We start from the raw sequence: 22,208 nt of genomic DNA, 5'->3' as shown, positions 1-22,208 counted from the left end.
ATATATATATATATATATATATATATATATATATAACATAATATGATATATTTATATATTATATATAATATCGTAATTATATATTATATAATATAAATATACAATATAATATTACTACAACACAATATTATATAATAATATTATGTTAAAATAATATAATATTATATTATATTATATTATATTATATAAATATATATTATATTATATAAATATATATTAATATTATATAATATATAATCAATAATATATATATACATATATCATATTATATCATATTAATAATATTGATATTATGTATTTATATTATGCATATATTATCTAATATTATATAATAATAATATAAAATATTATAATATTTATATAAATTATAATTTATTTATTAATATTATATATTATTAAAATAGAATTACATATCAAATATAATATTTAATATGTAATAAATAACTATATAATATATTATGTTGTAAATAGTTAATAGTTAATAGTGAATAATGACAAAAACATTGTGAGAGATTAAGTTCTAAACTCCCCTAAACTTTTATATTTTACCAAAGAAATAGAAACTTTGTTGGAAGATATCTTTCATAAAGAAATAAAAATTCTTGCGCATCAAATGCGGAACTCTTACCAAATTGGAAATATTTATTTATGAAAACAATTATTTCAGCCAAACAAACACGTCCAAAAGAAAAATGTTTGATAGGGATACACTCCTATAAAAAGAAGTCAAGCCTAACCTCATAGTTCATAAAAAATTGCAATTCAAACATTGAAAAACTTTTACGTTGATCCTCTCAACTTAAACTTTGTGGTTGTGAATAAAATTAGGATTTCAAGCTCTAAAAATACTGTATATTATAATAAACTATTTAGACCATCAATTTTCACCCTAAAAAAAAATGTTTAATGGTCCGTAAGATCTCTACTATTTTTTGAGTTTCAATTTTTATTGTCAGCGTTAAGAACCATCATGGTGATTTCCATTTTCGAAAGTGCTTCCCATACTAGGTTTTGAGGTGAGGCTTTATTTTGTTTTCATAAAGCCTAGGCCTTATAAAAGCCTCATCCTTTTGTATGCTTATTTTCTCTCTCTGTAAGATGGCTACAGGGACCTTCTTGTACATACTATATCTCTCTCAATGCCTTCGGGTTTAAAAGTTAGTTCCTCTCTCATTACTTTATTTGACGATTGCGAGTGATTGTCGTGCTAATCAAGTGCCTGGCTCTTTAATAGGTCCAGTTGATTGGTTTTCTTTCTTTTTAATTCCTTTCTAATGCGTTTTTCTTTTGTGTTTGTACATTGGGTTTTTAGACATGGTTAAAGACTAGCAATTTCCTGTTTGGGTTTTTCTATAATATTATTTATTCTTTTCTTCTTCTTTTTGTTTTTTTGGCCTTTTTGTGTTGCTTTGCTTAATTTGGCGAATTTTGTTTAATAATTTGTGGTCTAAAAGATCTCTTTAGTCTTGTTTTTTTTCTTAACAAAATTTATTTTAAGCATACTTTTTTTGTGTGTTTATGAAGAATACAAAACTTGGTTTTTTTTTGGTTTGAGCTTAATTTTATATTTTGATTTTATTAGAAATTCATTGGTTGTTTATCTTACCAATGATTCTCATAATTGTTTGTTAGTTTTGTTTTCACTTTGACTAGGTTACTATAGGAAAACAAAAGATTATTACATATTTGTTTAGATGCCATGATACATAATCTTAGGGGTGGAAATGGATTCGACTAGACCCGGTACCTAATGGGTATAACTTGTTAGCCCAAATACAGTGGATCTTTATGATTTTAGGAAGTAAATAGAGCTATATCAACATGCAATATGGGTTTTGAACTCAATCAGAAATATCAACAAACATATGGCATACTATTCTTATCAAAATGACCACAACAAGTTGTTATAAATTATTTGGAACTCAAGAGGATGTACAAATATCCCTAAGCTTGTAATCCACTAAAAAATCTTCAACCAAAAATCAATTACAGTTATTGATAAACTCTTCTAAGCAATCAAAATGAAATTTTTAGCAAGCATGCACCCATTAAAAATCAGTCTAACGATATAAGAAAATACCCAATAACTATTTTCTTGGTTCATATAATATTTCCCAATCTCTTGTAGTATTTCTAGATGCATAAGATAAAGAATCAAATTGAAACAACTCACCAATACCTATAATTTTGCAGGCACAATTTGATAGCCTTTTAGAGAGAGAAAGTGGTTGAAAATGAGTTTTCCAGCAAGATAAAACCCAAGATGAAACACAACTTTCCTGCAAACAGTTGTTAGTAATAATATATATAGAGAGAGAGCTCATTCGAGACGCAACATGGTGCTTGGGTTGATATTGTGATTCTAGAGGGCTCTCACATAGATGAGAGGCACGTCCTTGCACTCAGCTCACCAGGAAGCATAAGAGAAAGAAAGAGATTTTAGGGAGAGAAAGAGATATCGTGCACGATACCACAACCTCTCAAAACCCTTCCTATAAATATAGCTACAAAAGGGAAAATAGAGGTAGATACATGTAGAGAGCGAAATAACAAGTGTTGCCTCTCAATGGCCACTTGTTCCTCTCTTCACAATGGTATTTCTTTTTCTCTACATAAAACACTAGCTTATTTTAAAATACTTTTTGAGTGGGGAAGAAAATAAAATAAAAAAATCAAAATTTGGGCCCTTATTTTGTAAATATTTAAAAACACAATTTTCTCTAACATTCCCCCACTGGTTTCAAATATTTATAAAACCATCATACGAACTTTTTGTAGCTATATAGAAGTTGCTTGAGTTGTACATCCTCAAACAACAAATCCATCTACACATATGATCCATCCACTCAATGGCATCAACCACACACATTCACATGCTCATCAATTGTCATGACGTGTTGCGTGATCATCAACCATATCATGAACTTCACCTGCATGCATCTAGATTAATGGACTCTCTCTCTCTCTCTCTCTCTCTCTCTCTCTCTCTCTCTAGTATCCTCCGAAAAGCATCGGACACTCACACCATGATACATACATCACCAAAAAGAATATGTGTCGCCTGAAAAATGTGAATAACCATCAATACAGTTAATCATGCCGTGATTCCATAAGGATCCTCAAACTGTCCAAACTAGCTATCGCAAAGTGGAAAACGGTGTCTATTAGACATGCCAACTAGATGTCATGCGCAATGAGTCATGCCAAATACAATTGTCCAATTTGGCCATCACAATACGGATAACAAAGTCAAAAGACTGCTAGTCTGAGGTCATGTTCAATTGTCCAAATATCAAACCTAGCCATCACAATGCAAAAATATGGAGTTAAAAGACTACTAGCTGAAGGTCATGCTCAATAAGTCATGCCAAATTTAACTGTCCAGTCTAGTCTCGCAATGTAGAAAACGGAGTCAAAAGACTGCTAGCTGGCGGTGGTTCGTGACACATATCCCTCCAAGGGATTTCGCCACATACGAATCATTAAATGTCCGAAGACATATCCTAACCACCCTCGGAGGGCACTTATACATGTTACACAGGTGTCATCGCCACAAGGCGGATATGCCACGTAGGCATCATCGCCACAAAGGCGAATATGCCACATAGGCGTCATTACCATAAAGGCGGATATGCCACACAGGTGAAGGGTAATCACATAACATTCCACATGCTCAATAGTTGAGCCACTAAGACTCATCACGTGTATTATAAGAAACATGTAGATCTCAATCCCATACCCCTTACACACTTTTCATGTGTGTTTATGTTGACACCTTTAGTCAACGGGTTAGCTATCATGAAATCTGTGTAGGGATACATTACCTCTATATCATTTCGTCCCACAAACTCTCTCACGGAATGATACTTTCTATCAATGTGTTTTGCAATATTGTGGTACATAGGATATTTAGAAATGGCTATGGTAGCTTGGTTGTCACAATGAATAACTGTTGGAGTGCTCTTAAATTTAGCCAATGATATCTCACTGAGCAATTTTCTTAAATATATTGCTTCATTGGCCGACTCATACAAGGCAACATACTCTGCCTCCATTGTTGATTGTGACATACTCTTTTGTATATGGCCGCCCCATGATATACATGCTCCTCCATAAGTGAAAAGTCATTCAGATGTAGATATGAATTCATCCTCTCTACCAATCCAGTTAGCATCACTGTAGCCTTGCAATTCTAATTTACCATTTCCATAGCATAGGCTATAATTGGTGGTCATTTTTAGATATCTAAATATTCTCTTTACAAGTTTCTAATGCTATATGCATGAGTTACTCATATAACGGCTAGCAACCCCCATTGCATATGCTATGTCAGGGCACGTGCAGTTCATCAAATAGTTTAATGATCCTATTGCTTGTGCACAAGGGATCTTTTTCATAATCTTTTTCTTTATCAGTCTTAGGACACATGTCCTTGGACAATTTACACCCTCTCTCATATGGGATTCCTATTGGTTTAGATTCATCCATTCCAAACTCTTTCAGTATCTTTATAATGTGTAATTATTGGCTTAAGTAGAGTAATCTTCTCTTCTTATCTCTTGTAATTTGCTTGCCAAGTACCTGCTCTAGTTCTCTTGTGTCTTTCATCTCAGATTGTAAAGATAACCACTCTTTGGTATCTTTAATAACTTTAGGATCGCTGCCTGTAATGATAATGTCATCTATATATAACACTAAAATGAGATGACTACCCCCACTACTTCGGATGTATACACAATAGTCAGCACTACTATTAACAAATTCATAGTTCTTTAGTGCCTCATCAAACTTTAAATATCATTGTCTTGAGGACTATTTAAGTCCATAAAGAGATTTATATAACTTGCACACTTTGTATTCTTGTTCTTTAGACTCGAAACCCGTGGGTTGCCTCATAAATATCTCTTCCACTAATTCACTATTGAAGAATATTGCCTTTACATCCATTTGATGTATGTCATAGTTATAACTGTTTGCTATTGCTAGTATAATTCCAATAGATGACTTTCTAGTAACAAGGGATAAAGTTCTTTATGATCTACCCCTTCTACTTAGGTAAAACCTCCAGCAACAAGTCTAGCTTTATACCTATTAATTATTCCATTTGGATTCAGTTTTTTAGTATAGATCCATTTGCAATTAATGGCTCTACGGCCTTCTGGTAGATCTACTAAGGTTCATGTCTCATTCTTCGTTAGTGAGTTATATTCATATTGCATTGCCTCCATCCAAATGGATGCCTCTGATGAACTTATGGTTTTTTTAAAGCTTATAGATTCATCATCAAGTTCTACATTATACCCATAGAAGTCATCCAAGTAACTAGGTCTTTTAGTTTCACTAGTACTTTTTCTAAGCTCTACTATAATAGATATATAATTAATACTACTAGGGTTCTCATAAGAATCACTAAGTTGTCCCATTTCTTCTTCTTCTTCCTCTATACTTTTAGGTTGTTTTTCATTTGGAATTACTTCATCATCAAATAAATGTGTATCTCTACTTTCTATGATAGTCTTAGTCTCATGATCATAGAATCTATAACCCTTAGAATGACTAGATACCCAACAAAAGTGCATTTAATTATTTTAGGTCCTAGTTTTTCTCTATTAGGGTTAAGGACATGAGCTACACAACCCCAAACTTTAATGTGATCTAAATAAGGCTTTCTATAAAACCATAACTCAAAAGGGTTGTATTTAAAGATTTGTTAGGAACTCTATTTAAAATATAAGTTGAGGCTAACAAAACTTCTCACCAAAATTGGTAAGATATATTAGCTTACTATATCATCCAATTAACCATCTCTAATAAAGTTCTATATTTTCTTTCAGCCATACCATTCTGTTGGGGTGTATAAGGGAGTGTGCATAGTCTGATGATCCCATGTTCCTTACAGAAAGTTTCGAATTCAAGTGAAATATATTTTCCTCCTCCATCACTTCCCAAAATTTTAATCTTTTTATCTAGTTGATTTCCTACTTCCATCTTATACTCTTTAAATTTTTCTAAAGCTTCACTTTTATGAGAAATCAAATATGTATGTATATCGTGAATAATCATCAACGAAAGTGATAAAATATTCACGTCTTTTAAATGTTTTAGCATTTAATTGTCCACAAATATCAGTATGGACTATATGTAGAACACTTTCAACCCTTAATCCCTTTGGGAATGGTTTTCTATGCATATTTTCTTTTAAACAGTTCTCACATTTAAATTTATTCTTTTCTTCATAAGGAATTAATTTTTCTTTTATCGTTCTAGACAATTTTTCATAGCAAATATGTCATAATCTTCTATGCTATACATTGAAGCTTTCTTGGAAAGAAGAATCAACAATATAAGAGGAAGATGGTTTCAGTTTATTAATTTAAAGTCTATACAAATTGCCACAAAGAGAAGCCAGTCATATTCCCCAGTTTTACATTCACTTGGACCTCATTTTTATCTACCTTAAACAAGGAAATGAGGTTACGCCTCATATCGGGGGCATAGAAGACATCATTTAGGGGAAGAGTACCCCCACTAGGAAGAGGAAGCTTCACAATCATCTCGCCAAGAATGTGGACCCAAGAGGAGTTTCCCATATAGACCTTCCAATTTTCTCACTCTGAAGTCCACCACGTGCTCCTTGCTTGTGGTGATATGCCTTGTTGCACCCAAGTCAATCCACCATCCATTGGATGGGATAACCACGAGGACTCTTCTATTACAAATGCAACATCCTTTGGGTGATTGACTTCTCCTCTCTCCATCTTCTTTGGTGGGGCCCTTCAAAATTTGGCAATATAACCAAGTTTGTTACAATTAAAACATCTTCTTAACCTTTTAAAGAATTTTCCCTTTTTATTGTCTTTTTTCTTTGTTTCTTCATTGTTTTCTTTATTTTCCTTTCTCTTTTTATGATTGGGTCTAGCCTACCCTTTTTGAGTAGCCAAATAAGTCTATTGATGGGCTCTTTCATTTTTCTCTTTAGCCCTGTCATTCTCTTCTATCCTAAGATGTCATCTTAAATCATCAAGGGTGTAGATGGTATCATTGTGACGCACGTTTTTCTTAAGGTATTTCCATGAAAAATGGAGATTTTCAATTATCTTCATGATTTGATGATGCTTAGATATGAGGTCTCCATATCTAAGTTGGTTAACCATAACAACCATGTCATTAAAAATTCCAGCACCGATTGGTTTATGTTGGTTATATCTTTCATAAAGTTCATGTTTTGACATATAATTGTCCTCAGTGTGCCTTTTCTCAATAGCCTCCCATAAGTCTTTAGCATTAGTGTACAGTTCAAAGACCTTATGCAATATATCACTAAGGCAATTCAAAATGGCACATTTACATGTAAAATTATCATTTTTCCATTTCAAGGATCTTTGCCTCTCTCTAGTTGTAGAGTCATCATCAGGTTCAATTATGATTTCTTCTTCAATTACATACAATTAACCCACGGTATGCAACAAATACGATACTTCATTTTTCCAAAGTGAGAAATTATAGCCATCAAGCTTATCAATCTTCACTAAATTAGTCAATACAGCTTTAGGATTAGCCATTTTCGATACAAATTGAAAACCCCTAAGCTCTAATACCAATTGTTGGCCCAAATACAGTGGATATTTATGATTTTCAGAAGTAAATAGAGCTATATCAACATGCAATATGGGTTTTGAACTCAATCAAAAAAATCAACAAACATATGACATGCTATTCTTATCAAAATACCCACAACAAGTTGCTGTAAATTCTTTGGAACTCAAGAGGATATACAAATATCCCTAAGCTTGTAATCCACTAAAGAATCTTCAACCAAAAATCAATTGCAGCTATTGATAAACTCTCATAAGCAATCCAAATGAAATATCCAGCAAGCATGCACCCATTAAAAATCATTCCAACAATATAAGAAAATACTCAATAGCTATTTTCTTTACTTATATAATACTTCCCAACCTTCTTGTAGTATTTCTAGATGCATAAGATAAAGAAGAAAGTTGGAACAAACTCACCAAAATCCTACCTTAAAGGGTTTATTGTTTAACACTGCCATCAAAATTGAGCTTCAGCCAACCACCAGGCAGGGGTATCCAAAGGGAGGGCTTGATGCCTACGGAGGAGAAGATCCCCGAATTGGTGAAAAAAACTTCCTTGGGGTAGTCCTTGAAGCAAAGAAAGGCCCACGTGAACCGAGAGGCTTAAAACTCTCTTAAGTATAACATCATTATCACATTTTATACCCTCAAAGATCATCTTATTTCTCTCTTTCCATAAGCACCAAAGTACAACAGCATAGAGAATGCGCCATCGTTGAATGCTCGATTTAGGAAAAAGTGGATTAAGCACTTGAAGAAAAAAACCTTGAATATTGCTTCCCATAATCCACTGCCATTTGGACAAACTTGAGATAGAACTCCAAAGGAAATTTGTAAAATGGCAGTGCAAGAATATACAGTGGCAATCTTCATTGGCATGAAGATAAAGGAAACACACATTAACCATAAGTTTTTCCATTTTTTTTAACTAATCTCCCATAAGCTCTCTGGCTTGCTCCAAAAGCCATAAAATGCTCTTACCCTTTTGGGGATCTTAATTGTCCAAAGACTCCAAACTCTTGTGTTTTTGTTAAAAAAAAAAATCTTCTCATTGCTTACCTCACAGTAAAAAGAACTTGCCCAAAAATGACCATTAGGGTTAAGTTCCCATACACCAAAGAATGATATCCATGAGGACAGAAGCAACATGCATTAAGCTTTTGAAGAAAGGTAGTGTATTGTTGTTCTGTGACTTCATCAATTCTTTTGGTCATCAGTCTAACTTTTCATTCACAATTGAAGCCTTACCATCTACCATGTTCGAGACCATGGCCTGTTTAGCAGATGCCCAACGGTCAACCTACCCACTTCAATCATTTGTGGTTCATCTGCCAATGATTCTCATAATTGTTTGTCACTTTTGTTTTCACTTAGACTAGGTTATTATAGGAAAGCAAAAGATCATTACATATTTGTTTAGATGCCATGATGCATAATCTTAGGGTTGGCAATGGACCCGACGGGTAGACCCGACCTCGGGGTCCAGGTATGGGTTCAAAATTTGGACCCGAAAGATCGAGTTTGAGTCTAAAACTTAGATCTGAATACTATTCGGGTCTAGCCGGACCCAATATGAACCCGACCCAAATAATATGGCCCATGGTACATAAGGCTATTTATAACTATTGCCAATACGTTTGATTCTTAGGAATTTCCAGTTATTACGTAAAACAGTAAGGCATGTGGGTATTCACAAATATTATGCAATACTGTAAATGTAATAATACGGGTATGCGATAAAAAAAAAAAAGGCAAAGAAAAAGAAGAAGAAGAAGCTCACAGTAATCGGGTGGCAATGGACTCAACCAAACCTGAGATCCAGAAGGTAGATCCGATCTCGGGTCTGGATATGGGTCCAAATTTCGAATTTAGATTCGGGTCCGGGTCCAAAACCTAGAGCCGAATACTATTCAAGTCCGGGTCCGGGCTTGGGTCCAGCCGGACCCGATCAATTGCCACGCCTACCTAATCTGTAGATGCAGTCGAATCGAGTGGATAATTTATGTTTCCTTTTCATTTCGACGACCTCAACGTGTTTATGCTGGCTTCAATCCTTAACTAGTTTGTAGCTGGGAAGAGCTTGCAGCTTCTTGTATGTTGCTTGTGTTTTGAGCAAATAATTCCATCTTTTGTGTGATTTTCCCACTTGTGCCTATGTTATACCTTTGCATATATCGCATTTGTGAAATTGATTTTCCCATGAGTGAGTCTTTCTTGCATGTTTGCTTAAAGATTATTGGTATTCTTGATAGCTAGTTGCTTGCACACATTGAATCTTTGAAGTATGAAATTATAGACAAATAAATAAAAAATGAAAATAATATATATTAAATGAATAGCATATTTCCAATTTAAAGGATTGGAAAGTTCGAAAATAACCATTGAGTTGTAGTGGTAGCATCTTCTAGTCAATATTGATGTTTTATATGGGTTTATTTGATGGTTTTATTCGGTCCGTATGGTTTTATTGAGTCCATATTCATATGCACTAAGTATAAAAGATGGTGGAGAGCAAAGAGATAAAAAAAAAGAGGAGAGCGCAAAAAAAAAAAATTAAGAGTGAGGGTAACGAAAGAGGATGGGTAAACAAACAATGCTCGAAAACTTGACTGGTCCAACTTGAAACCAGCCGGTAAAACCGGAACCAGACACTGGCCAATCCGGTTTTGGTGGTATGTCCGGGTATTTAAAAAAATTAAAAAAAAACTATTAAATCCCAAAAAATAAAGAATTTGTTTCTAATGTATTTTTAAATGTTATTAATCATTTTGACAAAGTTTGGAAAGTGTTTGGGCCATGAATACTTAGTTTTATATTTTTCTCATTTTTTTTGATTTTTTTTTTAAATATCCCTGGGCACAAATTGATTGTTTAAAATCTATTTTTAATTACTTTTCAACTTCACTTGGATATGTTTTTGTTAAATCAAGCTTTATACATTCTTTCACTGGGGTTCTACCATGCAAAATGAAAATACAACCATCTTCTTGGCTTGGGATATATCAAAAAACAAACAAAGTCCATTTCATTACTACTTTGAGCACCCCAACACGCTCATAAAATCATTTATTAACCTCTTCCTCAAAATCTAATAAAAAAAAAAAAAGAAGCATCAGAACCGCTCAACATCCTCATAAAGCATCAATATCCTCACATTCTTCAAACTCCAATAAATGATCTAATCTATTTCCCGATAATTTTATAGTGAAAACACTACTTTTTTATATCAAATTCCTCTTATAACTATCATCAAAATAGCGAACCCTAATTAGTTGAAAAAATGTGTTGATGATGACAATGACCCTCATCAAAATGCTATGACCCTCTTTTGACCTCACCTTCAACTTCACACGATCAAATTCCGCCAACCAGAATCTTAAAATGATCTTGTCCACTCTTTCTTACAACTTATGGCAAGACATTGAGGCAATTAAGGATAAATTTTGTTGTTTCTCAACATTATTTCAAGGGGTTGGGGTTTGACTTGGAGGAAGGGGTTAGCTTTTTTAAAGTAGATTAAGATTTAGTTTTTTAAATGTACTAATGGGGTGGTAGGAATGAAAACTACAATATAATGACTAAAGTGTGGGGTGATACCCCTGCAGCCCTAGCCCTTTTTTCAGAGTGTATTTGTTTGATTAAGAGAAAGAGAGAGAACCTTTGCACAGAGACATACCCTGGTGCCTTTTTGGCATAGAGATTGGGAGGAGGGGGAATTAAGTAAGTGCACATAAGAAAGGGAGCGAATTGGGTTGAGAGAGAGTTGTGTGCTGGATTCAGAGAGAGTAAAAGAGATAGCCTTTGTGAAGAAAGAGGAGTGGGATGGACTTCTCAAGTGGGAAGGCTTTTGGGGTTTTATAAAGTATTTTTTGAAACTAACTAATAACATTAGTTTTATAAATAGAAGAAAGAAAGCAAGTCTAAAAAGAATGAGGATATTATACTTTCTCGTAACTTGTCCCAAACTCGGTTAAAGTATGTGGGTTGTGTTAGGTAGACAATTAACATAAAGCTTTGCCAAAAAACTTTTCATGAATCTTGAGTCAGAATTTGTGTAGCAGATCCAAAATAGTTAGAAAAAGAATCTTATAAAATTAAAAAGTTAAAACAAAAAACAAACTCTAAATTTTTGTTTTAATGCTATAGTTAGGATTAGTATTTGAAAAATTGGCAATATAGATCGAAATTTGTTTTGGGTTGAATACCATATACTATGTCAAGAATCGGCTGTGTCCCCCCTAGAACCAACCAGTGCAGGCTAGTCAACACCTACATCCCCCTATAACCAACCAACACCTACATCCCCCTATAACCAACGAGTTCAAGTTGGTCAACACCAATCATGCTAGAGGGAACCGGACGATTCTACAAGCGAACCGGTTGTCAATGGAAAATTTCATCCCTTTGAAATTTCAAATGCATTTTTTAATAACTTTTAAATATTTTAACCCTTTGCTTTTATTATGTTGAAATTAAATAGTACATGTTGACTAATCCACCCTCAATTCCTTCCGTGTAAGTAGTAATCTCTCCTTTTCAACATTAAATAGTTGTTGGGCCATCCCTTGTCCCTTGTATGTCTTTTTGAAATTAAATAGTTGGATCCTTTGTCAAAAACTTCGCATCAGAAAAACTTCGCATAATGCGCTCTTTTTCTTTTGGCCCCATTCTATCCAAAACTTGCATGCATAAGAAAGCCATGGGCATCAATCACGCTCATGTCGGAGAAGAAATGTCTTTTATACAGCCAAATGCTTCTCCTAATTTATGATGTAGGACAATTTCGTCTCCTATTCTCAACAACGGCATATTCTTTCACATATAGCATAAAACCATTGTAATTGATATTTATATAAAAATAATATATAAATATAAAAAAGCTTGATGCATTTAAATTTCTAAACTTGAAGAAATAACATTTACCTTTTCACCAAACTCAAACTGTTTTCAATATTTCACTTAAATCTTGCAACCACCCATGTTTCTCCACTAAGGGCCACAACCAAATTGATAGAGAGAGAAGTTATCTTCAATAGAAATTTTAGACTTTGAAAACCTTTGAATATTCAATAATCAATAGACATCCAAACATGCATCAATGCTGTATTTTTACAAAAATAATGAAAGTACATAATACACCATCCCTAATATTTATTGACAATTTTATTTTTAGGGTTTTTTTAGTGATTTTTAGGATTTTTTTTATGTTGAAACCAGCCGATCCTTCATTCCAGATCGTCGATCCGCCGATCCAACTCATTTTTTGGTGTGGCTGATCCAGATCATCGATCTATTTTTTAAAACCTTGGTTAGGATCTAAAATCACACAAACATCTTATCTATATTATTACATTATTAAGCTAAAGTTAAAGGGTAAAAATGTGTCGTAAGAATAAAAATAGGCATTAATATTTTAGAGAATGTAGGATAAAATTTTTATTTGTATGTCACATCCCCTATATTTATGATAAAGAGAAAGGGGGGAGATATACCATTTTGTGTGTGTGTGTGTGAGGGAGGGAATCTTCAAAATAGAGAATGAGAGATAGAAGAGTGGATAAGAGAGATATGTGGGAGAGAGTTTTAGAAGAGAATTTAATAGAGAAAATCAATAATTGTTTAAAGTAAAGAGATAGAGTATGTGTTAAAGGTGAGTGATAATATCAGGGGAAGTTTTCTATCCAAGTAAGAGAAAGTGGTGAGAATTAGCATATCATAAGTTAATGATATATAGAATAAATTTTAAGATAGGTTTTCAAATCTTCAAAGGGGGAGACTGGAGAGAGACATGGAGAGGAAATTGATATTGTAAAATAAATTTCTTGAAGAGACTTGAATAGAGATTATTGGAGATACATAGTTACTTATAGGTAGACAAAGCAATGATATTTTGAGATAATTGGATATCTATCTATTAGTCTATTATTTTTTTCCAAAATCTACCATCTTTATTGAAATTATAGGAAATCTTTATAGTATATATTTTGTTAAAAAAAAAAAAGACATGGCATAGTGAGCATAGTTAGCAAGTCGGGGACTTTCAATAAATTGACTTACCTTAAAGTCGGGAAAAATTCATTTTTATTTTCAAAAGTCGGATGAAACAATCGGACGACAAATATGGATCGGAAAAAATACTTCATGTAAAGATGTCGCCAATATATCGAACTAGGCTCAAAAAATCAGATAAGTTAAAATGTTAAAAATTTTGAAATTCTGAAAAATAAAAATTATGTAAAAGCCATCAATAACTAATCCATTCATAAAAACTTTACAAGACTGATATAATTAAGTCAATTAATTTAGATGACTCGTGACTCTCATCCAGCCATCCAATATTCAAAACATAATTAACTAAAAATATTCAAAATTAAGCATAAGGCAGGGTACAGTCAAAAGAAAAGTTAGGAGTTTGGGAAGGTGTAATCCCCAAGTTATGTAGTCATGCATCATCATCATATGGAGAGGAGTCCTCATGTTCCACCGCTTCAGAAACCTCTTCCGGCAATGAACCAAGTTGTTCTAGATTAATTGCATTACAATCTTGAATTTCAGTTCACATGATGCAACCATCAACTTCGAGTTCACTCATATGTAAGCCAAGTAGGTTAACATAGTTTATATCAATCTATGCTTTTTTTTCGTTTGAGTCGCCTCAAAAGCACTCTAATTTCTTTCGCACGCTGAAGAGCTACATGGTTGGCTCAAAATCCGAATGGCAACCATTCGAACCAGTGAAATGTTTTCTCCGCATAATTCCCACCAAACTCCTGCATAACAGGAATTTTTTAACTACATACTCAAGATACAATTAAAAGTAAGATAAAATTTATTTTCTTAAAACAAAGAATAAAATAATATAAGAAGATACAAAAAATTGATAATCAAGAAGATAGTTACGAGGATGAGCTGTTGACAATAATCTCAATGCAACGCTATCAAATATATTTGAATCCTGCGTATGGTACTTCAACAACTCTGAAAAGAATACAGTTTTTTGTTCAGCTCGGATCATTGAATTTGAAATCAAGATAAAACCAGTATTCACTTCAGCAATATCAAGTTTAACAAACCCACTATACATTAAAGTTGGATTAAGAAATGAGACAGCGGCATGAATGGGGTGAATTATATTTTCCTTTCGCTTATTTTCGAATATTTTCACCAATTCAAGATACCTAGATTCATTACCATTACAATTTATCTTTAGTGATCCCCTTACCCTTTCCATTGCTTCATATAAATATCCCATGGTTGACCCCTTATTATCACCCAAACGAAGCACCTTGATAAGATGTGCTAATGTAGTGATTGCATCTGTCGCATCTTTCCAAAATTTGGAGTTTTGAATTACTTATGTGATTTTTGTATCATTTTTACTCTTACTATAATTCATAGCTCTCCCCTCATAGGTTGCAACCATCACTCTCAAACCCTCTTCTACTTGCAATACATATTGAACCATCAAAAAGTTAGTGGCAAATCTAGTTTTACCATACTTTTTAAATTCCCTTCCATTTGTGTGTTTTCTCATTAAATTTAATATAATGGTATGCCGATACATAAAGTCCACTGTTAGCTTAGTATTCATAGTAACATTTTGTACCCAAATAACCTTTTTATCAATGTCTTCTAGAAGCAAATTCAACCTATGGGTAGCAAACCGTGTTTTATGAATATGAGAGAATCTCGATTCTATTAGATCACCAGCAAGTACATAATTTAATCCATTGTCAGTCACAAGATGAACAATATTTTGTGGTCTTAACTCCTCAATGACTTGAACAATAATCTTTTCAATAAATAATCCAGATATGCTATGCTCAGACACCTCAAATGCGTTTATAAAAGCTGATCCTTTTGGACAAGACGCAATAATATTGAGCAATGACCAGTTTTTCATATCCAACCAAAGATCTGACATCAAAGTATATCCTGATTGAACCCGACTCTTTTATTGAAGCTGCATATGCATCGACATCTGTCTTAAGTTCTTGTACCAATTTATTGCAAATAGATGAATAACTTGGCAATGTGTAGCTATGACCAAAATTGATACATACATTTATCATATTGACAAATGATTGTGCATTGACAACATTAAATGCAACATTATCCATAATAAATGCATGAGCAACTTATTTGTCTTATTTTTCTTATTCAACAATGACGGTAAATAACTTTGTTGCAAACAAGAACTAACAATAGATGTACCTAAGTTTATCGAATATTGATCAACATTTTGAACATATGGTGTAATTTTGTTCTTCTTCTTTGGAGGCTTAGAAGATACCTCGTGTGTCGCATAAATGGTTATAGCTTGTACATCATCTGGTACTTGAGGACAAGCTTTTATATCATTCCATTGTTCTCTTGACAAGTGATATTTGAATCTTGTTATCCCGGCAGAAAATCCTTCACCGCAAAAATTGCAATACAATTTATGTCATCTTTCTTCACAATAATCCCAAAATGGATCTTTTGACCTAATCATTGTATCTTCTTTCATGTTTTTTAATAAATAAAAAATAATAATATATAAGTATACACACGTTAGGCATTCATGCTCTTTATAAAAAATAAAATAATAAGTCCTTGATAAATACACCATATGAATATCTTCATTAAATATTTTAACAAACATAACACCTACTTAGTACATACCAAAAAAAAAAGAAAAAAATACACGATATAAATTTTTACATTAAATAATTTAAAAAATATCACACCTACTTAAAAAAAACCCCAAAAAAGTACACCATGTAAATTTTTATCATTAAATACTTCAACAAATATCAAATCTACTTAAATATCAACATACCCAAAAAAAGGCACAATTTTTTTTTACAAATATCAAATGTACTGAAATATCAACATACCCAACATACACCATATAAATTTTCACTTTGAATACTTCAACAAATATCAAATATACTTAAATATCAACATACCAAAAAAAAAAGTACAATTAAATATCAACAAATATCAAATCTACTTAAATATCAACATACCCAAAATCTACTTAAATATCAACATACCCAAATGTACTTAAATGCTTTAGCAAATATCAACATACCCAAAAAAAAGGCACATTTTTTTTTTTTTCATTAAATACTTTAACCATGGTTTAGTTATTTTATAACTATAGTTAAAAATAAGGTTTTGTACTTTATATTCTTGTTTTCAATGAAAACAATTATCGCTCATAATAGGGAGTCGCCTGAAGACTATGGGTAATCTCTGCTTCCTTCAAAACAGGGAGAGGCCTGGAGCTGAAAGGGGAGGATGGGGTGGAGCTGAAAGGGGGAGTATGGGCAATCGCTGCTTCATTGAGAACAGAGAGATGCCTGGAGCTGAATAGCTGCTCCATTGAAAGCAGGGAGATCCCTAGAGCTGAAAGGGGAGGATGGGCTGGAGCTGAAAGGATTAGAAAATGAAAGGGGATTTCTATGTTAGAGAGATGGGGTTTCTATGTTAGAGAGAGAAATTGAAAGGGGAATTTATCAATGAGAGAAATTGAAAGGGGAATTTATCAATGAGAGAAATTGAAAGGGGGTTTTCTGTTAGAGAGAGAAAAAGAAATAGAAATTGAAAGAGGTTTTCTCTGATAGAGAAATTGAAAGGGGGTTGTCTGTTAGAGAGAGACAATGAAATGGGATTCTTGGCGTTTTTCTCTATAATTGCAGGAGCATGAAATTAGGTTTGTTGATTTTAAGATATATATATATTTTTTTTAGGTTTTGTTTGCATTTAGGGATGCCCTAAATATTGAAGGTTTAATCTGATTATATATATTTTTTAATGTATATTTCTGTAATTTGCAGGAGTAAAAAAGTTTAATGTATGCATATATTATTCATCACAAAAATCTGGTTTTTGGATCGATATGGTTTTATTTACTCTGCTTCTATATTATTTCTATACACAATAATTTCCTCTATAAGTTTACAAGCAAACAATAGTTCATTTGCAAAATAACTACTGAGCATTGACATGTCTAAACTAAAAAGGAAAAAAAAACCATACCTTCAATCTATAAATGAGGTTTTGAAGAAGAATAATGTGATTTTAGCATAAACCCTAAGACAACAACCCCTAACAATACATAAATCAATTGGGGATAAAAATTTCTATTTTAGGTTTTTTTTTTTTGAAAATAATATGATTTTTTTAAAATTACACATATCAGGAAAAAAATTGTTTCTCTTTAAAAAAAACACAAGTAAAAATATGCTTTTTTAGGCCCGTTTAATTCGTTCTAAAAAAAAACCCATTTTTAACGTTATTAGGAAAAAAAACGCGTCTTTTTAACGAACTTTTAAAAAAAATGCTGTTTTTAACGTTTTTTTAAAAAAACTCTGATTTTTTTGAAAAAATCGGCGATTAATCGGCGATTTGCAAACTATGACCGTGAGAGAGATTTTATTTCCTAAAATGCCTCTATCCATAAATCTCTCAACGAAATATCCAAAATCTCTCTCTCTCTCTATCTTTAATTGTTTATTTGTTTTTAATTGTTGAATATTTTAGTTAAATGATTGATATATCTACATTGTAGATAGATCTAGGAGATGGATATCTATAACCGATAGATGTCAATTTGATAATATATTTTTCTCTCTTGCAAAAGGTAATGTAAAAACACCTAAAACATCTCTCTTTCTCTCCCAATCGATTATTTGTTTCAATGCATTTATTTGATTTTTCAATATTTTCCATTGATCATGTGTTCTTACATGTTCAAGCGATAAGTATCCTTATGTGATATTTGGGAATATGTATGGATCTGTCACCTTCTTTGCTTTGTCTAATCGTCCATGTGGGACTTTTTCATGTGTGTAAACATTCATATGTTATTCATATGCCCATGTATATTTTTAACTCTAAGGCGTTAGAGCTAACAATATCTATTAATACTTATTTGTGCCTAAGAATTTGTACAAAGTATCAGACTTAATAGTCTTTAAATATGAAACCCATGATAAAGAGTAAGAAATATTTAATTAATAAAAAATTAATGTTTAAAAATATAAATTAATCAAAATGCAATTAAAAATAACATTTAAAATATAGTTATTTTAAAAAATTTATATCGAAAATAAAAGACTAACTAATTTATTTAATGAATGCAAAATTGCAAATAATATTAAAGGTATTACAAATATGAGAATTGGAATTATTTAAAGCATAAAAAATCATTAAAAATGGTATCTAAAAAACATAAATAATTATTGAAAACTAATCCGCAAAAAGAAGAAGAAGAAAGTTTAATCTCATTGTTGAGTTTTTTATCTCTTGGGCCACACAATCTCTTTTTCTCTCCTATTTTTATGTCGTGAAAAGCACCTAAAACATAATGTCCTATATTTTAGAGATTTATATCATGTTGCATAATAAAACACCTACATAAAACGTAACATTTTATTATTTGAAAATAAAATTAGGAAGTATAGTTGAACTTGGGGAAGAAGATAACACACTACAGATGAGGGTAGCACATCCATCTTTCTTTTGCTTATCTGGATTTATCTAAGCCTTAAGCGTGTATCTCTATTTTTCTATCTTATAATATATTTTCTTAATTCTCTTAACTCTAAAGCAGTATTTTTTTTCTTGTTTTTTTTTCGTTTATTTGCTCTTCATACAACTTCATACAAGCCATGTAACTTGATGAGGTCTATAATTTAAGGGCCTACATAGATTGCTTAGTTTTATTTTTCCCACATGTTATTCACTATTATTTAACGCCAACACTTTTATATAGCTTGTCCATTGACAATTAAATTCCATAATTTTTAAAAAATATTTATTATTACTTTATATATAAGATCGTAAAATTCACAAAATGAATGGTCTAGATTTATTTTTGAAAATGACTCATTATGACCATATCTAAGGTTCAAATTAGATTTTTTTTTAAGATTGATTATTGAGATGAAGATAGCGTGTGCAGAATTTAGAGTCATACAAATACCACAAACATGGTTATCTAGAAATGTCATTGTATTATACTATGATACAACCGTCGTACTAGATCATTGATCAACATTTAATAATTACCTATCGAGCAATGATTTCATGCAACGGTTGTATCATAGTATAATGCAACCACACTTCTAGAAAACCATGTTTTTGGCATTTGTATGATTCCAAATTTTGCACACCCATTATCTTCATCATCATAATCAATTTTATGGAGAAAAAAACTTCAATTCGCACTCTAGATATAGTCAAAATTAATACCCTCCAACAATGAATCTCGACCGTCCATTCGGTGAACTTCAAGATCTAGGCCTTGATAACTTCAAAATCATTTTTTTCTTATTTAGCATTATTAATCTAATGATGATAACACGATATACAAATTTTGGGAATAAAAAAATCCTTTTGAGGCCTATATTTAATTTTATCATTAAAATGGATGACTTATATTAATTGAGTTAGAAAAATATTTTTTAACGTGTTTTTTTATTTTAAATTTTGTTTTTTATAATTACTTTTTTAAATAAAAAATATATAACTAGAAAATTATGTCAAACAAATATGTCTTCCATAACTGTTTAATATGATTGCATTATATGACGATACAACTGTTGTATGAGATCATTGCTCCTATCAATAATACGTTGAACATTCCCATAAAAAAATATGCATAGATTTCACATTGTGACGTGGGGAAAGGCGGCTAAAAAAGGTAATAAGTTTTTTTATGACTAACACCTTAACGAAACGTGGCTCTAATTCATGAAATGACTAACGAGGGTGACGACATGCAGTAATAAAGCATTGTGGCCCACACATTAGGACGTAAGGCCGCTTTCCAGGTCATCATAATGTAAAAATGCTCCATACCGACCATAATGTAAAAATGGTCTAGCAAAAATTTCGAAGTCAAGTCAACTCGAAACGCCAACAAATAAATAAAGCTAATATAGACGCTAGAATTTTAAGAGGAATCCCCAACTTTATGTTTTTTTTTTTAAATCGATTCAACTTAGGCATGTATCTAGGGAATACTCACTTCAAAGTAGATCCGTTTTAGATACATCTAATTAAATTAGAAAAAAGTTTATAAGGTTGCAACCTTAAAATGTAGAATTATATATGCACCTAAAAAATCCATCGGAAAGAGTTGTTTTAATGTTAAAAGCCCTCTAATTGATCATCTTAACATCGATATATATGAATATGAAAAAAAAAAAAGATTTTGAGTCCCATAAACAATTCATCTTACAACACCTTATCTAGACTGTTTGTTTTCAAGATTTTCATATGTTTATAGATCTACTTGATTTTAACTATTTTTGGAGTTTAAATTTTTATAATTAGATATAAAAATAAATTTTGAGATAATCCTAAGTTTTTTAATTCCAAAATTACATATCATGATAAATTTTGAAGGTGCGCCTTAATTGGATTGTTTAAGATGGCAACCTTATAGAAACCACACCTAAATTATGTTACATATTCATTGCTTATAGCTCATGACGCCATGTCAAAGATTCAAAATGGATGCTGTTTTTCCACAAAGAAAAAAAAGAATTACAATGAATTGAAAACTTATTACATTTCTAAAACTACTAGAATATCAAAGTTTTAGAGGATTGAGTCCCACTTTGATCGGATCCAAGGAGGATTGAGTCCCACTTTGATCGGATCCAAGGAGGATTGAGTCCCACTTTGACCGGATCCAAGGAGCCAGGTCTAGTGGAGTCTAGATAAAATAAAACTAGTTATTTATTATGAATTTTATAAATTTGGGTGTCGTACAGAGCCTAGGCTCTAAACAATCAAATTAGAACCTATTTCCAAATATTGTCGAGAAATGTGATTCTAATGCTGAAAATCATTGTAATAGCATTAAAATATGAGTAATGATCATATGAGATCCTCCCACATCCATTTGTGCAGAACTCCAAACGAACATCATTAAATTTGATACAGATCTCTAGAAATATTATCACATGGGTGTGAGACTTGACTTTTTTAGAGATCTGTACCAAATTTACTGGTGATCATTTGGAATCCTACACACATGGATGTTGGAAAGGTCTCATAGGATCATTATTTCTTTAATATATTTTCATTTTTATTTATAAAGTTTAAAGTATAAAAAATAGTGTAGATCGATAGATCTATGAAATATTAATAATTGATAAAAAAAATTACATTACAAAACGCACTGTTTTCAAAACTACTTGAAATCTATATTTTTTTCATATCCATGCATTCGGATGTGGAGATGATGATAATTGAGCATCAAATCAGCTATCTTGGGGTAAAATGATTGAGGTAGGCTATAATTCGATGGTTTAGATTAGAGGTATAAACTTTTCTCTATAAAATATTATTCGCGTGTGGAAAACCTAAACGTAATTGGCCGAGTAGTTTAGGATGGATAAAGACGTACATGTAGCCTACGTCAAGATCAATTATTTGCACTCAGACCGATCCAACGGTTTCAAAACGTGGTCAATCCCACATGCTCGTGGGCTCAACAACACACGGATGAAAATGCTCATCCGTGTGATGGACAAGGGCGTGCGTGCGGACTGGTGTGACAGATGCATGAGGCATATTCGGACGATGATTCGTCGGTCCATTGCATGG

General features: G+C 32.1%; 1 long non-coding RNA gene across 1 annotated transcript; it reads right to left on the bottom strand.

Annotated features, from left to right (window-relative positions):
• Window positions 1-13,836: 13,836 nt before the first annotated feature.
• Window positions 13,837-17,673, bottom strand: LOC148780673 (uncharacterized). The gene is made up of 4 exons (XR_016041593.1): window positions 17,625-17,673; window positions 15,813-16,013; window positions 14,499-14,576; window positions 13,837-14,368 (listed from the first exon to the last, which is right to left on the bottom strand). It is a non-coding gene; the product is annotated as an uncharacterized LOC148780673 (long non-coding RNA).
• Window positions 17,674-22,208: the final 4,535 nt, after the last annotated feature.

This window comes from Amborella trichopoda, chromosome 9, assembly GCF_054954075.1.
Source record: "Amborella trichopoda isolate Santa Cruz 75 chromosome 9, AtrichopodaSantaCruz75HAP2 v2.0, whole genome shotgun sequence".
Classification (NCBI taxonomy): Eukaryota; Viridiplantae; Streptophyta; class Magnoliopsida; order Amborellales; family Amborellaceae; genus Amborella; species Amborella trichopoda.
Note: the sequence above shows the minus strand (reverse complement) of the source record. Positions and strands in the feature narration are given on the sequence as shown.